The following is a 20,001-nucleotide window of genomic DNA, read 5'->3' on the forward strand; positions in this document are numbered from 1 at the left end:
GTCGGCCAGAGATGCGAGGGGCTGTCAGCTCCTGGTGGGGAAAGACCAGAGCCCCGCCTGACACCATCAGCTCAGAAGCCCCAAGTCCACCTATACCCCTGCATCTCACTCATGGGCTGGGTTTAGGGAGCCTCAGTCACGTTTAAGCACCACACCTGGGATTATATAAAGCCCAACTTAAAAGCCACAAAGTTTGTGTCCCAACAATGACCATTCTAAGATCCATTGATTCCGGGGTTTATTTAAGCTCTTTTTAACAGAAATATAAATTAGGAGATTGGGATCGACATATACACACTATTGATACTAGGGATAAAACAGACAACTAGTGAGAACCCACTGTTTAGCACAGGGACCTCTACTCAGCACTATCCTATGATCTAAATGGGAAGAAAAAAAAATACCAGGGAATATATGTACACATATAGCCGATTCACCTTGCTGTGCGTTAGGAACTAACACAACATTGGGAAGCAGCTATACTCCACTAAAAAATTTTTAAAAAATAAATATAAGTACAGTGGAATAACCTGCCCCCATCTTGCCCCATCTTCTTTCTGGGAAAGATGACTCTGCCTGTTGACAAACGGACTTGAATTAAAGTTACAAATAAGTAGCAAGTTGTTCCTGAGGTAAAGGAATAGATCATCTCTGGCCTCCTCCCCAGTATCCCCCATTGGAACAAGTTTCCTGAGGAGAGAAGGACTTCTTACCTGATTAATTAGCAAAAAAAAAGAAAAAAAGAAAAATTACTTATGGCCTAAACTATGTCTATATTTTCTCTTAAAAGTAAAGGGCTTTTGCAAGTTTTCCACATGGGTAAATTTGACAGCTAGGTAGTTGGCCTAATTTATTTACATCTTTCCCCTTGCCACAAAATTGAAAGGATTTCTGCTGTTTAGAAATCCTTTCAATTTTATTCCTGATATCCCTGTTAGAGATAGTTCTAGTTTGGTTTTTTCAAATACAAGCTCACTCTCCCACTGTCTCCTGAATTGTTTTTCCCATCTCAGTAAATATGATTAATATCTGTCCTGTCAAAAGCTTAAATGAAGAGGAAAGGGGGGTGTGTGAGGATGGTCGAGCCGTGTGCCCGGTGATAGGCAGAAGTCCTTACCTCAAAAGCAAGGGTGATGCAGTGCCTAGTTTCTGCCACAGGGTGGCAGTGCTAACTCGATGATCAATTAATTCAACCTGGGCCTTCAGCCCAGATGTCTCCTAAAGAACCAGGAGGTGTCTCACAAGGCCACTTGGGTGAATCATAGATTTCTGCAGGATCCCAGACAAGCTTTCTTTTCTGCTCTTGTTATAGAAGCGTGATGCCTACTTGCTTTCCCCTCCAAGTGATGTTATGACTCCGCATCTCCCCTTGAAGGGCACGGAATTGCACGCCCACTGTGCACAGGGCTCCCAGAGGGCCCTAGCCAGCTCCCTTTCTCTCTGCCTACAGAACAGTCATTGACAGTGCAGCCAGATGCCAACCTCTCAGGTCTTCCCTTGCATGGGATGAGGTCAGGAGGTCTGGCCTGGCTTCTGCCTCTAAACTGTGAGAAGTTGGGGCAGTGCCTGAATTTTTCTTACTTGGAGTGCTTATCTAGAAAGCAGAGGTGATATACCTTGTGCCAATATTACACGTGGAAACACCCTGGAAACTACAGTCATTACAAGGGCTGCGCACAGGGAGGCAGCTCAAGCCCCAGCCGAGGCGCCGTAAGCGGCACTGGGTGATGGGAAAGCGCGCTGGAAAAGCCCTGGGTGAAGGCCACAACCACACTCCTTAAGCCTTCCCTGTTCTCTTGGTTGAGGCAACTTGCTGCTCGCCTCTTCTTAGTACTGCCCCCTGGCGGGGACCTGAAGGAAATCAGTTCTGAATATTCACTGGAAGGACTGATGCTGAAGTTGAAACTCCAGTACTTTGGCCACCTGATGCAAAGAACAAACTCATTGGAAAAGACCCTGATGCTGGGAAAGATTGAAGGCGGGAGGAGAAGGGGATGACAAAGGGTGAGTAGTTGGATAGCATCACCGACTTGATGGACACGAGTTGGAGCAAGCTCCGGGAGTTGGCGAAATCCTGGCCTACTGCCGCCCATGGGGCCGCAGAGTCAGACATGACTGAGCGACCGAACTGAACTGAACTGGCCAGGACACTGCACACCTGTTCCCTCCCCCCGCTCCCTGCAGCTGCTGCCGCAGTGGCCTCCACTGTCCCCCTGCGAGGCCTCCTCCATCCAGCTGCCCTTCCTTTTGCAGCTGTCAAGACCCCTGCAAGTGATTCTCTGTGTAGGTGAGAGGCAGCATGGCAGCTTAGAAGGTGTGGGTATCAGAAAGACCTCGCATGAACCCAGGACGGGCCTTTTTTCAATGTGTGACTGAGTGTGAGCAAGCTTCTTATCTCTGACTTTGTTCCACTCCCACCAAAATGACCTTGCTGGGGTGGCATATTTTAAACCATGTAGTATGTAGTGGGTGTTTAATAAATATTAGAGTCCCACCTTATCAACGACTCCCTGATTTTTCCTATCACTCGAGAAGGGGGCGTACGAAGAAAAGAGGTGTACGGGAGAATTATGATTGAGTGATGGTTATAGGCAACCTGTGCCCCTCCACAGCTTTATTTAGTTCCCAAACCACATCCTCAAAAACATATCCTCAAGCTCATTGGCACCTTTGAACCATCTTGAGACCTGGCGATTCAAGAAACATCTGAATGCTTGTTAGAAAGGCGGGTTCCCATACCCCACCCCAGACCTCCCGAATCCAAATATGCTTTTGAAAGAACCCCCAGGACCTCTGTGTGCATCTTGAAGCTTGGGAAGCACAGTGGAGCTTTGCAGACGGTGATGTCTGGTTTCCTCCCGTGGAGACTCTGATGTAATTGGTCTGAAGGGCTGGCTGGGCTTGAGGCTTTTAAAAGCTCCCAGATGATTCTGTTGTGCAGTCAGGATTAAGAACCATTGATTAGGGGTGGGGGTGGGGGTTATGGACACTCATTTTATGAAGAGTGATTTAGCTGAGATTTACTCTGAGTCAGCTCTGAGGCCATTCTTTGCTATTCTACATGAATACATTATATATACACACACACACATATATGTATCTCCACACACATATATGTATATACACACATATATGTATATACACACATATATGTATATATACACACATATATGTATATATACACACATATATGTATCTCCACACATGCATATGCATATACTTTTCTCTCTAGAAGTCTATTTCTTTGTTACTCACCCCCATCTTACCCTATGGCTTGCTCTCATCTTTCATCCTGTATTAATTTCCCAAATCCCAAAGATCATGAACCCAGCAGCAGTGTTTCAGCCTAAGTAAGGCTTTTCGTTTTATCACCATGATATCATTTACAAGAGAGCAGGGTCAGGTCTTGTAATCGATGGCGAGACACTCATAAAGAGGTTAAACCCACTGCTTAAGGCTATATAGTACGTGGGGAAGCCTGGCTTCTGAGTCCCAGTCCAAAGATTCTGGGCTATCAGAGCTGGCAGTCCAGATGCCAGCTGGGAGAGAGCTGGGCTTCTCAAGCCATAACGTGCACATGAACCATTGTTAAGGGCACATTCTGATTCAGTGAGTCTGAGGTGGGGCTAAGATTCTACGTTTCTAACAAACTCCCGAGTGAGGCCGATGCTGTTGAAGCTGTGGTGTATTTGCCCAGGGCGGCACACTATGATCCCTAGTCCTGATGCCTGGCTTTCCTTTCCCAGTAGCTGAGTGGGCTGTTCGTTCAGCCTCCCTCACCTGCCAGGCAATCCATACCAAAGTTTCAAAGTGGGTCACCCGGCTATGGACATCGCTGATCGCCATGCTGTACCTCAACCCACCGCTGGGTGACGCTCTGGGAACACCTCCCTGCAGGATTTCACGTTGAGCAACTCTGGTGTTGGTTCAACAAATATTTATTTAACCTAATTATATCAAGATACCGTTTAAACAAGACAGTCAAGGTCCTCATGAGCAGTTTACATTCCAAGACAATAAACAAGTGTATAAAATAGATCATTATGAACTGTGCTAAGCAAGGAGATAAGAGACAAAGTGACTAGGAGAGGTGGTGGGGAAAGACAGCATCGAGGTGGTGATGTCTGAGCTGAGATTTAGAGGATGAGAATAAGGCAGGCAGGTGGAGAGCGGGCCGGGGAAAGCAGTCCAGGCGGAGGGAACAACGAGTGGGAATGGGCTTGCCTGTTCATGGAACATGAAAGTTCATGATGCTGGAGCAGATGAAGTCAGGAGAAGCAAGAGGAGACTCAGGGGCCACGTTCAGCAGGGCTGCGGATGGGGAAGAAGGGGAGGCTAGGTTATTTTAAGAGCAAATGAAAGCCTTTGAAAGGTTTTAATCAGGGAAATAACAAGATCTGATTTCTACTTCTAACTGATCGAGCTGACTGCTGTGTAGAGGCTGCCGTGGAGGGGCCGACGGAGGGGGTAGGAAAGTAAAATAGGATTGTTACAGTAGTTCAGGCTGCAGGCACTCTTGCCTTGACATGGAATGGTGATGATGTTGGTGGGGTGGGGCTGGTGAGAAGTAAACACACACAGCACATAGTTTTGGAAGCAGATGGGACAGGACTTGCTAGTAGTTTGAATAGGTTTATCAGTTTGGATGCTTTTGATTTCCGGAAACAGAAAACACAATGTTAGTCAACTGTCTTCAGAATATAAGGGCAATTTAGATACTCACACAAATAGAAAGTGTGGTAAAGAGAGGCTTCAAGCAATTAGATTAAGGCTCTAACCTTATTTTTCTATCATTTTCACTCTCTCCACAGCTCTTCATGTGTTGGTTTATTCTTAGGCTGACTTCATACGTAGTTGCAAGAGGCCTTCAAGAGCAAGATACATGCATGCTTGCAAGATGGCTCCATTTGCTTGGAGGAGGAACAAGCATAATTTGTGACAACTGTGAAACAAGAATCTTGATCTTGGGATTGACTGACCTGTGTTTAAACCAATCCTTATTGCCAAAAGCATGGATCAGATAGGTGGCTTAATACTCCTGCTAAACCTCCATTGCCAGCAGACTGATTCACTTTGACAAAGTTACTGGAAAGAATCACCATGTGAAATGGAATTAAATTACTTTAGTTGGCTTGGATCAATGACGGTAAAGGTGTGGTCTGTCCTCCCCAAATGACGCAGGTGCTACATAGTTGGGGAGAGCAGCATGGATATTGAGGAGAAGATTGCAATTTCCATTGCGGGAACTATATGAGGTTTGAAGGCATGGGAGAACGTAAGGATGACTCCCAGGTATTTTGGAGGTGTGATATCTAAGATGGGGGAAGACACACAGGCTTGGAGGGGAATAAATACAGACGCCTCTTAGAGGCTCAGGTATCTGAGTCCAGTGAGCATTTGGAAGCATGAGTAGGAGCTTAAGGGAGTTGTCCTGGGTGGAGGAACCCACATCACATGCCATCCTCTAGGTGTGGGACGGAGTGACCAACTCCCAGTCTTGGCACAGTCTCTCTTGACAGCCCAGGAATCAGCATGAGGACAGGAATGCCCTAGGCTTCTGATGAGGGATTTAGGGCTAGGGATTCTCCAGCGAAAGCCATCAGTATTAGTATTCTGCTACTAGGGGGATAAGTGGAGGGTCTTAGTGAATATGTGGATTGGGAAAATCGAGAATTAAAAACCTCTTTCGGGACTGCCCTGGTGGTTCAGTGGTTAGGCTCTGTACTTCCACTACAGGGGACGAGGATTCAATCCCTGGTCAGGGAACTAAGATTCCACATACTGCATGATGTGGCCAGAAAAATCACAAACATACAAAAAAAACCAAAAAACCCAAACCCAAATCTCTTTTTCAAGTCTTTTCTTTCTGTGATTCTTAGAACAAACAAAAGAGGAAAGCAGGAGGGAGATTTGGAGCCCCCTTTTTTGTGAAAAACTGAGATTCACACAGGTTAACTGATGACACCAGAGCCTGCACGAACCCCATCCTCTTGATTCTAAATTAAGCCTCCAAACCCCACAGATCCAAGTACCAGATAAACTATTCTTGGAGAATATGTCCATGACTCAAGACAGCACGTGCTCAGATGTTTTTTTTCAGTGGTGACTTACAGGGTGGTAACAGGTAAGGTGGAAAGAACCCTGGGCTCCCAGTCAAAACAACACCAACCTTGGAATTCCAGCTTTGCTTCTCCCTTCCTGTCTGACCTTTGGTGGGTCACTGAATTTTCCTGGTCTATATTTTCATCTAATAAGGGATACGGATTTTATAACTTGTTTTCAAAGTTTAAAAAAATGAAAGTATTTGTTTGTTTGTTTTTGGAGACAAGCCATACCAGGATGTAAATAAATCAGAGAGATCCCAGCTGACTTGTCCCTGTCCTCTTCTCTGAGAACCATCATCCCGGAAGGTCTGATGACCCTCTTTTTGCATTCTAGGAGTCTGTGTGCTTCCCTTTCTAGGGAAGTCCTGGGGCTGCCCACCCGCCCCAGCTTTAAAGCCTCCTGCGCCCAGGAATGTGCCTCCCAGCCCCTGTCTTCACGCCTGGCAGCCCCACGAGGCAGCAGGTGCTCTCTGTCCTTAGCTCTGTCAGGGCACGAGCTCCACAGATGGAGCACCTTGGTTGTTCTGCCTGCCTGGGTTTCAAAGAAAGCCTTTGTAGAAGCTCAGACATCAGAGAGCTAAAGACAGTATAATTCATCAGTTGCTGTTGGCAGGTACATTTGCCCAATCCTTGCTTAAGTTAAACAGGAAATGATTAAAGAGCTCCCTGGAGTTAGAAAAGGCAAGAAGAATAAACACTTGTAATTATGAGCAGCATTGCCTGACACCGTGCCATGCGTCATCTCATGTAATCCTCTGAACCATACTATGATCATAATATTATGATCTCAGGTATAACTATCCACATCGCATATATGAGAAAACTGAGGCTCTGAATGATCATAAAAACTGCCTTAGGACACTGTTAATAAGTGACACAGTTGGGAGAGAAACTGCCAGAACAATCTAGATACAAATAGTTTTTCTAAGATTCTCTGGAATTAAGGAATAAAGCCAGAGAATCACAAAAAAAGACACAAACGTATCCTCAGTGGTTACCTTCTTGGGACTTCCCTGGTGATCCAGTGGTGAAGACTTCCAATGCAGAGAGTGCTGGTCCATCCCTGATGGGGAAGCTAACATCCTGCATGTCACGTGGAACAGCCAAAAAAAAAAAAAATGGTCATCTTCTTTGGAATTCAGTCACTCGTTCCCTTAATAACAGCTTGCTATTTACCAAGCTCCTGGCTTCATTCTGGAGGTGGAGATAAGGAGATGAATAAGACATAATCCTTTCCTTCTAGGAGTTCATAATCTAGCAGGAAAATAAAGTCACACATTATTATTTGTTATAAGTGCTTTAGGTGAAGTTGATTAAAAATGCTATGGGGTGTCAGCAGGAAGGATGGAACAATATATTTCACCATGTAGCTCAGTTTTAAAGTACGTACATTAAAAGAGCTAGAGGATCTCAGAGGAAAGTTAAAAGGTACAGGGAGATCCAGGAAGGCTTCCCTGAGGAGGTGAAATAAGTTCTCCTCCTATTCCCTCTCAAGTCTCTGAAATATAGTTGGCTTGCAATCATGTTCAAAGCAACGCCTCACTAGAGCACTGAGGTCCCGATTCATGCTGACGGTCCTTCCTACTGCCTTCCCTTCCTCTGTAAAGGCTTTCCATCCCACTGAGAAAATTTTCCAAACTCTAGTTGGTCATCCTTTCTTTAGTGGAAATTTCTTCTACATCCGAATATATTTTTTTGTAACCTTTTAAAAATCATTGTTTAATAGACTTTTTTTTTTTTTTTTTTTGGCCACAGCACGTGGCATGAAGGATCTTCCCTACCAGTGATGAAACCTGGGCCCCCGACTGTGGAAGTGCAGTGTTAACCACTGGGCTGCCAGGGAGGTCCTTTAATAGATGTCTTGCATGAGAATTTTCACATCTTCCCCATGTTTAAGGCTGGGCCAGGGTGGGGGAGAGTCAGTCCATGGGGATGTAAAGGAAGAGATGTGCTAGGGGCTGAGTGTCGGGCGCACGGGGCATTATCCTGTGACTTGTAGCATGGTTTTGCAACACACTATACTTACACCAGAGTCACATGCTGTAAAAGCAATGCTGATAAGGAAACCATGGCCCAATGCCAGGATCCATTGGGTTGTGTTATTGATCAGAATGGGTTCAGAACAACAAATAGTGGTGGAAGCATCCAAGGGGTACCATGGAAGGAGCATAGATTTGGAGATGGGCTGGGAGGAGCAAAGTCCTAACTCTAGGTCCTGGAGGAAGGAGCATTCATCTTTAGAACAGGAATTGCCCTCTCACCATGCCCTTCCCCGCCCTTCACCACTCTCTGGATCTTAATATCATTGAGATTTGAGAAAGTCATACTATTTTAACTGGGGTGTTTTTGAGATGTGAAAGGAGCTCTAAGGCCATTAGGGTTGAAATAACAAATGGAAAGAAAGAAATCCTGTAAGCTGAGGCAGGACGCACTGATCAGACCACACAGGTCTGTTTACAGATTTTGGATTTCACGCTAATTGGAAAGCATAGAGGGGGGTTAAGCATAAGTCAATATGATACCATTTATAGTTTGACATTCTGCCACAAGGAAGAGTTTGTGTTAGGAAGAGTGGATGCAGGGGACCAGTTAAAGGCTATTTATGGACATCCAGGGGAAAAATGGTGGAAACTTGGATTGTAATGAGAGCAGGGCAAGTGGAGGAAAGAACTGGAGGGTGGATGGGTTTCCAGGGGAAGATTACATGTTTGACCTGAGATTGTTGTGGTGAGATGTCTATGTGAGGCCAAGCGGAGATGAAGAGAGGGTGATTAAATATAAGGATTTGGAACTCAGAGATGTCAGGATATGGATGCAGATGTGTAAAACTTTGCCTACAGAGCTGACAACTTGAGCTGTAGTCCAAATGAGATTTCCCAGGAAACGATTACGCATGGAGAAGAGGAAAGAGCCTCAGCTGAGCCTTCAGGAACTCCAAGATATTTAATGGCCTGATGGAGGAGGAAGAGTCTTGAAAGGAGACAGAATGAATATCCAGAGTAACAGGGAAAAAACAACCTGGAGTGGGAGCGTCCAGAAGTAGAGGGAAGTGAGTGTGTCAAAAAGATATGTGTGAAGTCAAGTAAGGATGGAAAAATGTATGTTGGATTTCGTGACATGGTAGCAATCGTTGATCTGGTTAAAAACTGTCCCAATGAAGGGAAAATGGAAGCCAGACTGGAAATGTAGGAGATTATTTCAAGAATTTTGACTGTGAGGTAAAAAAAGAGAAATAAGGTAATGTGGAGGAGAGAGGGAGCTCTGTGAACTCTTGTTTAAGAAGATTGAGATTTGGGAATTCTCTGGTGGTCCAGTGGTTAAGAATCTGCCATTCAATGTAGGAGACACAGGTTGGATCCCTGGTAGGGGAATTAAGATCCCACTTGTAGAGCAACTAAGCCTGCCCTCTGCAAGCACCGAGCCTGTGTGCCCCTCAGAAGATCCTGCATGATGCAGTGAAGATCTGAAACAGCCAAATAAATAAAATAAATATTTTTTAAAAATAAGGATGAGACTTGAACAAGCTTAAATGTGGAGGGAGACCTGGATGTGTTTGTGGGTGTACTGACTGGCAATATTTATAAGGAAGCTCCCATTGGATGACTTCAATTTTCTTAGTGAAAGAGGAAATCTGCTATTAGCAAGGGAGGAAGTAAGAACGTCAAAAGATTGGGAAAAATGATAAGAATGAAGAAGATTTAAAATAAATGTTGAATTTTACCAAAGAGGATTACAAATAAGCACATGAAAAGATGTTTATCGTCATCAGGCATTAGGGAAATGCAAATTAAAGCCAGGAGAAGTGACCAAAAAACACCCCCAAACCCATGAGAGAATTCTTGTTTCCAGGAAATTGGAATAGACATACGATTTCTTGTTCTTCTTGCCAAGTATAACTAAAAACCCCAGACATCATGTATAAAACAAACAAAAGAAATCAGCAAAAAGATGGAGAGAAGGAAGACTGCTCGGAGACCTCAAGACCAAGAAATGACACAGCCGTAAGTTCCCTGGGTTTTCTTTTTTTCCACTTTTAAATCTGGCGGAAACAAGGGTGCCTGACTGGGTCTTGTGTGTGTGTGTGTGTGACTGCCCTGGGTCTTTGTTGCTGCGCGGCTTTCCTCTAGTTGCTGTGAGCAGGGGCCAGTCTCTAGTCTCAGCACACAGACTTCTCATTTCGGTGGCTTCTCTGTTGCAGAGCACGGACTGTAGGGCACACAGGTGTCAGGATTTGCAGTTCCCAGGCTTTAGGGCACAGGCTCAATAGTTGGTGCATGGGCCTAGCTGCTCTGCGGCATGTGGGGTCTTCCTGAACCAGGGATCGAATCGGTGTCTCCTGCATTGATTGGCAGGTGGATTCTTTACCACTGAACCACCAGGGAAGCCCTCCCTGGGTTTTCTTTTTGCCCCCTGTATCACAGATTTGAAGCTGAAGAAGCTAGCAGCCTAGTCATGACAACTAGTGAAGAAAAAAATAGAGCCCCAGTGAAACCCTGCTCTCTCTAGCCAAGTCAACAGGAAAGGTAAAACCTGGCAAGACAGAAAACATTTAGAAAATAAAGACCCCAATTTAATTAAATACCATGGAAAATTATATTTAAACACATTATATGTTCACATTATGTGAAATGATAAAAATTTCACAACTTAAATTTTACCAATTCCTTAAAAAGTGCAAACTACCACAACGTATTCGGTATGAAACAGATCATTTAAATAGCCCTGTAACTGTGAAGGAAATTGAATTTATAGCTTAAAAATTCCTATTAAAAAAATCTCCAGACCCAGAGAATGCTACCAAATGTTTAAAGAATTAACACCAATTGTATGCAATCCCTGTTATAATAAAAGGGAAGGCTTCTCAATTCATTTTATGAAGCTGTCATTATTACCCTGATATCATATTACCCAGGCAAAGATAGGACAAGGAAACTACAGACTAATCAGTTCGGTTCAATTCAGTTGCTAAGTCGTGTTTGACTCTTTGCAACCCCATGGACTGCAGCACGCCAGGTCTCCCTGTCCGTCACCAACTCCTTCCTAGAGCTTACTCAAACTCATGTCCATTGAGTCAGTGATGCCATCCAACCATCTCATCCTCTGTTGTCCCCTTCTCCTCCTGCCTTCAATCTTTCCCAGCATCAGGGTCTTTTCAAAAGAGTCAGTTCTTCCCATCAGGTGGCCAAAGTGTTCGACTTCCTTTAGGATGGACTGGTTGGATCTCCTTGCTGTCCAAGGGACTCTCAAGAGTCTTCTCCAACAGCTCAAAAGCATCAGTTCTTTGGTGCTTAGCTTTCTTTACAGTCCAACTCTCACATCCATACATGACTACTGGAAAAACCATAGCTTTGACTAGACGGACCTTTGTTGGCAAAGTAATGTCTCTGCTTTTGAATATGCTGTCTAGGTTGGTCATAACTTTTCTTTCAAGGAGTAAATGTCTTTTTAATTTTGTGGCTGCAGTCAGCATCTGCAGTGATTTTGGCGTCCCCCAAAATAAAGTCTCTCACTGTTTCCACCATTTCCCTATCTATTTGCCATGAAGTGGTGGGACCAGATGCCACGATCTTAGTTTTCTGAATGTTGAGCTTTAAGCCAACTTTTTCACTCTCCACTTTTACTTTCATCAAGAGGTTCTTTAGTTCTTCTTTGTTTTCTGCCATAAGGGTGGTGTCATCCGTATATCTGAGGTTATTGATATGTCTCCCGGCAGTCTTGATTCCAGCTTGTGATTCTTCCAGTCCAGCGTTTCTCATGATGTACTCTGCATATACGTTAAATAAGCAGGGTGACAATATACAGCCTTGAAGTACTCCTTTCCCAATTTGGAACCAGTCTGTTGTTCCATGTCCAGTTCTAACTGTTGCTTCCTGACCTGCATACAGATTTCTCAAGAGGCAGGTCAGGTGGTCTGATATTCCCATGTCTTGAAGAATTTTCCCACAATTGGTTGTGATCCACACAGTCAAAGGCTTTGGCATAGTCAATAAAGCAGAAGCAGATGTTTTTCTGGAACCCTCTTGCTTTTTCAGTGATCCAGATTTTGTTGGCAATTTGATCTCTGGTTCCTCTGCCTTTTCTAAATCCAGCTTGAACATCTGGAAGTTCATGGTTCATGTACTGTTGAAGCCTGGCTTGGAGAATTTTGAGCATTACTTTATTAGCATGTGAGATGAGTGCAGTTGTGCAGTAGTTTGAACATTCTTCGGCATTGCCTTTCTTTGTGATTGGAATGAAAACTGACCTTTTCCAGTCCTGTGACTGCTGTTGTATTTTCCAAATTTGTTGGCATATTGACTGCAGCACTTGTACAGCAACATCTTTTAGGATTTGAAATAGCTCAACTGGAATTCCATCACCTCCACTAGCTTTGTTCGTAGTGATGCTTTCTAAGGCCCACTTGACTTCACATTCCAGGATGTCTGGCTCTAGGTGAGTGATCATACCATCAATATTATCTACGTCTTGAAGATCTTTTTTGTATAGTTCTTCTGTGTAGTCTTGCCACCTCTGCTTAATATCTTCTGCTTCTGTTAGGTTCCATCATTTCTGTTCTTTATTGTGCCCATCTTTGCATGAAATGTTCCCTTGGTATCTCTAATTTTCTTGAATAGATCTCTAGTCTTTCCTATCCTATTATTTTCCTCTATTTCTTTGCACTGATCATGGAGGAAGCCTTTCTTGTCTCTCCTTGCTACTCTTTGGACCTCTGCATTCAAATGGGTATATCTTTCCTTTTCTCCTTTGCTTTTCTCTTCTCTTCTTTTCACAGCTATTTGTAAGGCCTCCTCAGATAGCCATTTTGCTTTTTTGCATTTCTTTTACTTGGGGATGGTCTTGATCCCTGTCTCCTGTACAATGTCATGAACCTCCATCCATAGTTCTTCAGGCACTCTATCAGATCTAATCCCTTTAATCTATTTCTCACTTCCACTGTATAATTGTAAGGGATTTGATTTAGGTCATACCTGAATTGTCTAGTGGCTTTCCCCACTTTCTTCAATTTAAGTTTGAATTTGGCAATAAAGAGTTCATGATCTGGGCCACAGTCAGCTCCCAGTCTTGTTTTTGCTGACTTGTATAGAGCTTCTCCATCTTTGGCTGCAAAGAATATACTCAATATGATTGGAGATCAGTGGAGAAATAACTCTAGGAAGATTGAAGAGACAGAGCCAAAGCAAAAACAACACCCAGTTGTGGATGTGACTGGTGATAGAAGCAAAGTCTGATGCTGTAAAGGGCAATATTGCATAGGAACCTGGAATGTTAGGTCCATGAATCAAGGCAAATTGGAAGTGGTCATACAGGAGATGGTGAGAGTGAATGCCAACATTTTAGGAATCAGTGAACTAAAATGGGTGAATGGGTGAATTTAACTCAGATGACCATTATATCTACTACTGCGGGCAGGAATCCCTCAGAAGAAATGGGGTAGCCATCGTAGTCAACAGGAGTCCATAATGCAGTACTTGGATGCAATCTCAAAAATGACAGAAAGATCTCTGTTCGTTTCCAAGGAAAACCATTCAATAACACAGTAATCCAAGTCTATGCCCTGACCAGTAATCCTGAAGAAGCTGAAGTTGAACGGTTCTGTGAAGACCTACATGACCTTCTAGAACACGCAAAAAAGATGTCTTTTTGGTTATAGGGAACTGGAATGCAAAAGTAGGAAGTCCAGGGATACCTGGAGTAACAGGCCAATTTGGCCTTGGAGTACAGAGTGAAGCAGGGCAAAGGCTAATAGAGTTTTGCCAAGACAATGCACTGGTCATAGCAAACACCCTCCTCCAACAACACAAGACTCTACGCATGGACATTACCAGATGGTCCATACAGATCAATACACTTCATGAATATAAGACAAAAGCACTTAACAGAATATCAGCAAATAGAAATCAGCAACATTTAAAAACAATTATACCTAAAAACATGATCAAGAAGAATTTATTCCCAGGGACATAAGCCTGGTTCAATATGGGAAAATCTATCAATGTTATTGTGGACCAAGAATGTCATCTGCCATTTCAGTAAACAAAGAATGCTGACTGCTATTCCATAAACAGCAAATGCTGCCTACCATCAAGCCATCAGCCGCTGCAGCTGCGACCTCCCTGCAGTGCACCCTGAGGGGAATTCAGGATGGAAAAAAACAGGATACTGGCCCTCAACAGCTAAGATGCATATTTAAGGAATAATTTCAATGTGGCTCAAGCTCTTGTATCTTCCCATACATAGAAAAAGCATTAAAATCATCAACTTGAGATGTCTGGGGTTTTTTGTGATTAGCAGTGATTTTATGACCTTCAACTACATACTGTCGTTGTTTTCAATGACAAACGTCTGTCTATTCTGGCTTCTCTCTTACCTCTTAGGAGCAGTTCCTCAGAGCTGTCTGAAAGGCCTTCTCTCAGGCGTTGGTCCTCAGTAGGGTCCCTGAATGAAACATAACTCAGAAGCTTTAGGTTGAGCATTTTTCTTCAGTTGAAATAATTGAGCAAATTAACAGACGAAAGAATAAAAAATCACATGATCATACCAATAGATGCAGAAAAAGCATTTGATAAAGTTCAACACCCATTCATAATAAAAATTCTCAGAAAAATAGAATAAAGTTCTTTAGGCCAGACAAATACAGTTTCTTAATTTGGGAAGAACATCTACAAAAACTTACAACTAACATTCTACTGAAAGTGAAAACCTGAATACTTTCTCCCTAAGATCAGGTGCAAAGCAAGGATGTCCACTTTCACATATTGTATTCAATATGATGCTAAAGCTTCTAGCCCTTAAAGTCAATGCAAGGAAAGGAAATAGATGGCGTAAAGATTGAAAAAGAAGAAATAAAACTACCTCTATTTGCAGAGGAAAAGATTGTCAATGCAGAAAATACCAACAAATATATAAACAAACGCCTGGAACTAATAAGTGAGTTCAACAAGGTCACAAAATAAAAGAAAAACATATAAAATCAATTATAGTTTATATACTAGCAACTGACATGTGGAACTGAAATTAAAATACAATACCATTTATAATTATTCAACGACAATGGAATACTTAGCGGTGAATCTAACAAGACGTATATAGGACTTGTTGATTTTTTATTTGAGGCGAAGTGAGGACTGCAGCAGAAACAGCAGTTCAAATAGCTCTGTGAAACTGCTCTGAGGAGGCGTAAAGGGGGGAGCTAGAGTATACAGGAGCTTAGCAACAAAGGGCAGGTGGTCAGGAACATCAAAAGATTACTGTTAAAGAAAACCAGATATCCTAAGTTAAGGGATTTAGTGTCTTTCTATGTATTTGTTGTTTAGTTGCTGTGTTCAACTCTTTTGTGACCCTGTGGACTATAGCCCACCAGGCTCCTAGGCAGGAATACTGGAGTGGGTTGCCATGCCCTCTTCCAAGGGATCTTCCCAACCCAGGGATTGAACCTATGTCTCTACAGTTTTACAGTCAAAGGAGATGTGGGGAGGGGGAGAAGACCTTCCTTGTCTTTCTCGAGTAGACTTCATGCCTCCATCATCATCAGTGCCTCTTGCAGGTTGGCCAGGGCAGTTTTTTATCCTACATGGTCAAGCTAGGTCCACAAATTATTGTTTTTTTTTAATGTGTTCAGAGAGCATGTCCTAGGGATCGCTAACTTGCTGAGCTCCCTGGGCAGGATGTGGGTCTTATGCCACAACTGTTTTGTTGTTTGGGGGCGTGCCTCACACTTCTGTTGCATGGTTTTGTTGCTAAGCAAGCCAGCTTGGTTTTGTGGTTAAGCAAACCTGACTCCTTGAGTGCTCATTAATTTACAGGAGTATGCCATATTTTTTTCTACTACAGCCCCCTCCCTAGTGGGATTTGCTTGGAGAAGGCAATGACACCCCACTCCAGTACTCTTGCCTGGAAAATCCCATGGACAGAGGAGCCTGGTAGGCTGCAGTCCATGAGGTTGCTAAGCGTCTGACACGACTTCACTTTCGCTTTTCACTTTCCTGCATTGGAGAAGGAAATGGCAACCCACTCCAGTGTTCTTGCCTGGAGAACCCCAGGGACAGGGGAGCCTGGTGGGCTGCCATCTATAGGGTCGCACAGAGTCGGACATGACTGAAGTGACGTAATAGCAGCAGCAGCAGCAGTGGGATTAGCTATATAATTACCTCCTTTGTCCCTTCACTGTATCCCTATCAAAACAACCAATTATGCCTCTCTCTATGATATTACATCCAGCCCCTCCCCTCACTTCCATCTCTGGGATAATTAGAATGTATTCATCCTGTGCCTTGTGGAAGTCCAGATACCACTGTCTAAGTGAAGTCCCTCAGTCGTGTCCGACTCTTTGCGACCCCGTGGACTGTAGCCTACCAGGCTCTTCCCTCCATGGGATTCTCCAGGCAAGAATACTGGAGTGGGTTGCCGTTTCCTTCTCCAGGGGATCTTCCCAACCCAGGGATCAAGCCTGGGTCTCCCACATTGCAGGCAGACGCTTTAACCTCTGAGCCACCAGGGAAGCCCCTACCACTGTCTAAAGTAGTTCTTTAATCTGCCTTTCTAGTGATCCCATCACAAATGGCTCAATTGAGCCTAGCACGCCCTGTGCTTGGTGTGATTTTCTACACAGTACACTCATTATGGGTGGATAAGACAAATGATCTGATTAATAAAGAAAGCTACAATCAAAGCATTTTGTCCGAGATCCTGTAACCCCCATTAGAAGGAAAATACATGTTCTGTTTGAGAAACCTTGGATTTAAGTCCTCCATTTGGAGGTTGGAGAGTATAAAGAACGGACACTGTAGCAACAAATTCATCCAAATCTTTGTACAAGGTAAAGATTTACTACCAGCCTATTGTTTGGAGCTCTTCATATTAAACTTTTGAGTGGAAAGCAGTCTGGAATGTCAAGGTGACAGCATCTTCCAGCCTCAGAACTCCTGTGTGCCCTTTATATTATCAAGGAATCAAATGTTAATAATCATACACCGTTTGTGATAGAAACCACTTTCACCCCTCTTGGCTTCATTACACACTGCTCTGAAAATGTTTCAAATTCTTCCAAGGACAACTGCCTGGGGAGTAGTCACAGAACATTCTCCTTCAACCTGCTTATTAACCCAGCAAGCAACAGCTTCGGAATTATGCACCTGTGATCAGGCCAAATGTGGTAGGAACATTATTTACCCCTGTCTCCTCAGAGACAAAAAAAACAACAACAAATAAACAAACAAACTCTGCATTGCACATCAGCCTCATTTTTTTTTCTTGCTCTCTGCCCAGAGACCCAGCCCCACCCCTTAAAAGGCTGTTTATTCAATCAGAGAGACACACATAGTTGGCTTGTGCAAACCAGGCATAAAAGACACAAGAGCAATTTGTTCTGGTTAATAAGCTGGGAACAGACATTTAGAGGTCAACTGTGTGGTGGGCGCAGAAAGGTGTCCTGTTGGCGGGTGTCTAATGTCATGGCAGACACTGTTAATTGTTTACCTACCCAATAGCCACCCCCTACCCGCCTTCTCTATTGACTAGAAAAGAACTATTTGCTCCAGGTATCAGGCAGGTGGCCCTGGGGTTTAGGAAAGAATGATTTGCTACCAGCCCTGACAGGTGAACAAATGAGGATTTCTCTCTACAAATGCTGGGAGGCAGCGTCGCGGTCCGCATGTGACTGTCACCTCCTGGTCTCGTGCTTGTGTGATTGTCTCCTGCACTGAACAGGGCTGATGTGTCAACCACAGGCTGTTGTGGAAATGGCAGGGAACGCTGGCTAGCAGAGCTGAGGACCCCCAGGAATAAAACGTCTCTTGAAACAAAACCTGAATCAGCCGCGGCCCTCTGGCCTGATGAGAGTTGCCTTTGGACCCGCAGAACCTTTTTAGCCAGGAGGAAGAAAAGAGTAGATACTCTTACAATGTATATACTCTGTGTTATCACTGGACTAGGCGCTTTATAAAAATTATTTTAGTTGATTCTTCCTGCACCATGTGTGGGCAGATATGTCGGCATTATTCTGATGAAGAACCCGAGGCACAGAGAATTTAAGTAACTTGCTGGAGGTCACCAATGAACTAATTGGCAGTGGGGAAGGAAATTCATTCCCGGTCTCTCTCAGTCCAGAGCTCCAGCTCCTTACACTCTGGATGTTGCTATTTCCAAAAAAGTCAAAAACCACAGTGGACCCTTGACTAATCTAAGAAGAAATAAAGATCATTTGGATTAGATCATAAACATTGTGGATTCTTTACTATTATAGTGCTCTGCTTGAAGTCAGGAGATACTGTTCTTTCCATACCCACATCTTCAGCCTTCAAGGAAGCACCTCTAGGTGCCAAAAAAAAAAGAGCCTGAAAATAGCTTTTTGGGGGGAAAAAATGAGACCATTCCTGAAAACTTGGACTGGCAATGCCCTGGAAAGTGACTTAAGCCAGAGAGCACCAATGCTTGACTGCAACCTAAGGATTTCAGGTGTGTGGTTATGTGCCAGTGGACAGAATGGGCTTCACACACCAGGACTTGAAGCCCATCTTGAAACCATTCCTGAGGTGTGGTCATTTCAGCAAACAGCACACTTTGGTATAAACCTTTTATAGTATGATAATAGCCTGGTGGTTAAGTGCCAATTCAGGGTGTTTGCATACTCATTGTTTCCACTAGCTGCATAATCTGGGGTGCATTTATTTAACCCGTAAGCCTTAGCTTTTCCATCTGTAAAATGGGGATAATAGGGTTGCTTATATGCAATTATGTATGTCACATGCTTGAGTTATGGAAAGTATTCACTCATCTTTACGTATCTTTATAATCATCATTACTGTGCAGTGATGCAGGTCACTGAAGGAAGAGGCAGAGTTTCAACAATAAAAGGGAGATGGTCCTTACTGTGTCTCCATATTCCTTGAAAGAGAGCTGGAAAGACAGGATGGACTTGGCCTCCCTGCTGCCCTAGGCCCTCCCTGTTGGATTGTCATTCCTTTGCAGATGCAGCCACACCCATCTCCTGAACATTCCCAACCAGGACAGGAGGATGTCATGGCCTTAACCCAGCAGCTGTATCACAGTTGAACCTCTTGCCAGATTTCCAGTGAATCCCAGGCCACCGCTTCTCCTATCCTTGTCCATCTGACCTGGCTTCTGACTGGTTTTCTTTGCTGAACACTTGTCTGGGACTGTGTCCCCAACATGGATCTCATGGTCCCCTGCCCACAGGTTGGGGGAAGAGGCTCCTGCACACTAAGATGACAGCTGAGCTCAGTCCCTTGTGAGTGCCGACTGTCAGAAGAATGACGGCTCTCTGTTTAATGGAGCAGCTGCCACTCTGACTCCCTCACCCGATGAGCACATGTCATGCCCCTGTGGATCACCAGCTGCTTCGCAGAAAGGTTCTCCAGTCCTGTGATGACCTAATCTGGCTTCCTTATCGTCCCCAAAATATGATACCACTGAGGTCCCTGTGGGTCTTGCAGATATACTGACAAAGGACATTTTATACACAAGACAAGCTGCTTATAATTAAACAGACTTGCTTTTCAGTTCCTGGGCCCTACTTCATGACAGATGGCAGCCAGCCATCTGGCTTAGCCACATAGACGAAAGGGATTCAGAGGCTTCCCCACTCATTAGAGCTCCCGCCTTCGATTCTAGACAACATCCCTTAGTGGATCTACTAAAACCCAGTCTCTCTGCTTCACCGGCTTGGTGTACCCCAGGCAAGCCCACAGGCTGATCTTGATTTCAGTTTCTGTTGCTGATTGTTATTGATGGGAAATAGTAACCAGATGAGAAACTGAGAATGCTCAAGCTACCGCACAGCTGCACTCACCTCCCACGCTAGTAAAGTAATGCTCGAAATTCTCCAAGCCAGGCTTCAGCAGTATGTGGACTATGAACTTCCAGATGTTCAAGCTGGATT

This window comes from Ovis canadensis, chromosome 25 (genome assembly GCF_042477335.2).
Source record: "Ovis canadensis isolate MfBH-ARS-UI-01 breed Bighorn chromosome 25, ARS-UI_OviCan_v2, whole genome shotgun sequence".
In the NCBI taxonomy this organism is placed as follows: domain Eukaryota; kingdom Metazoa; phylum Chordata; class Mammalia; order Artiodactyla; family Bovidae; genus Ovis; species Ovis canadensis.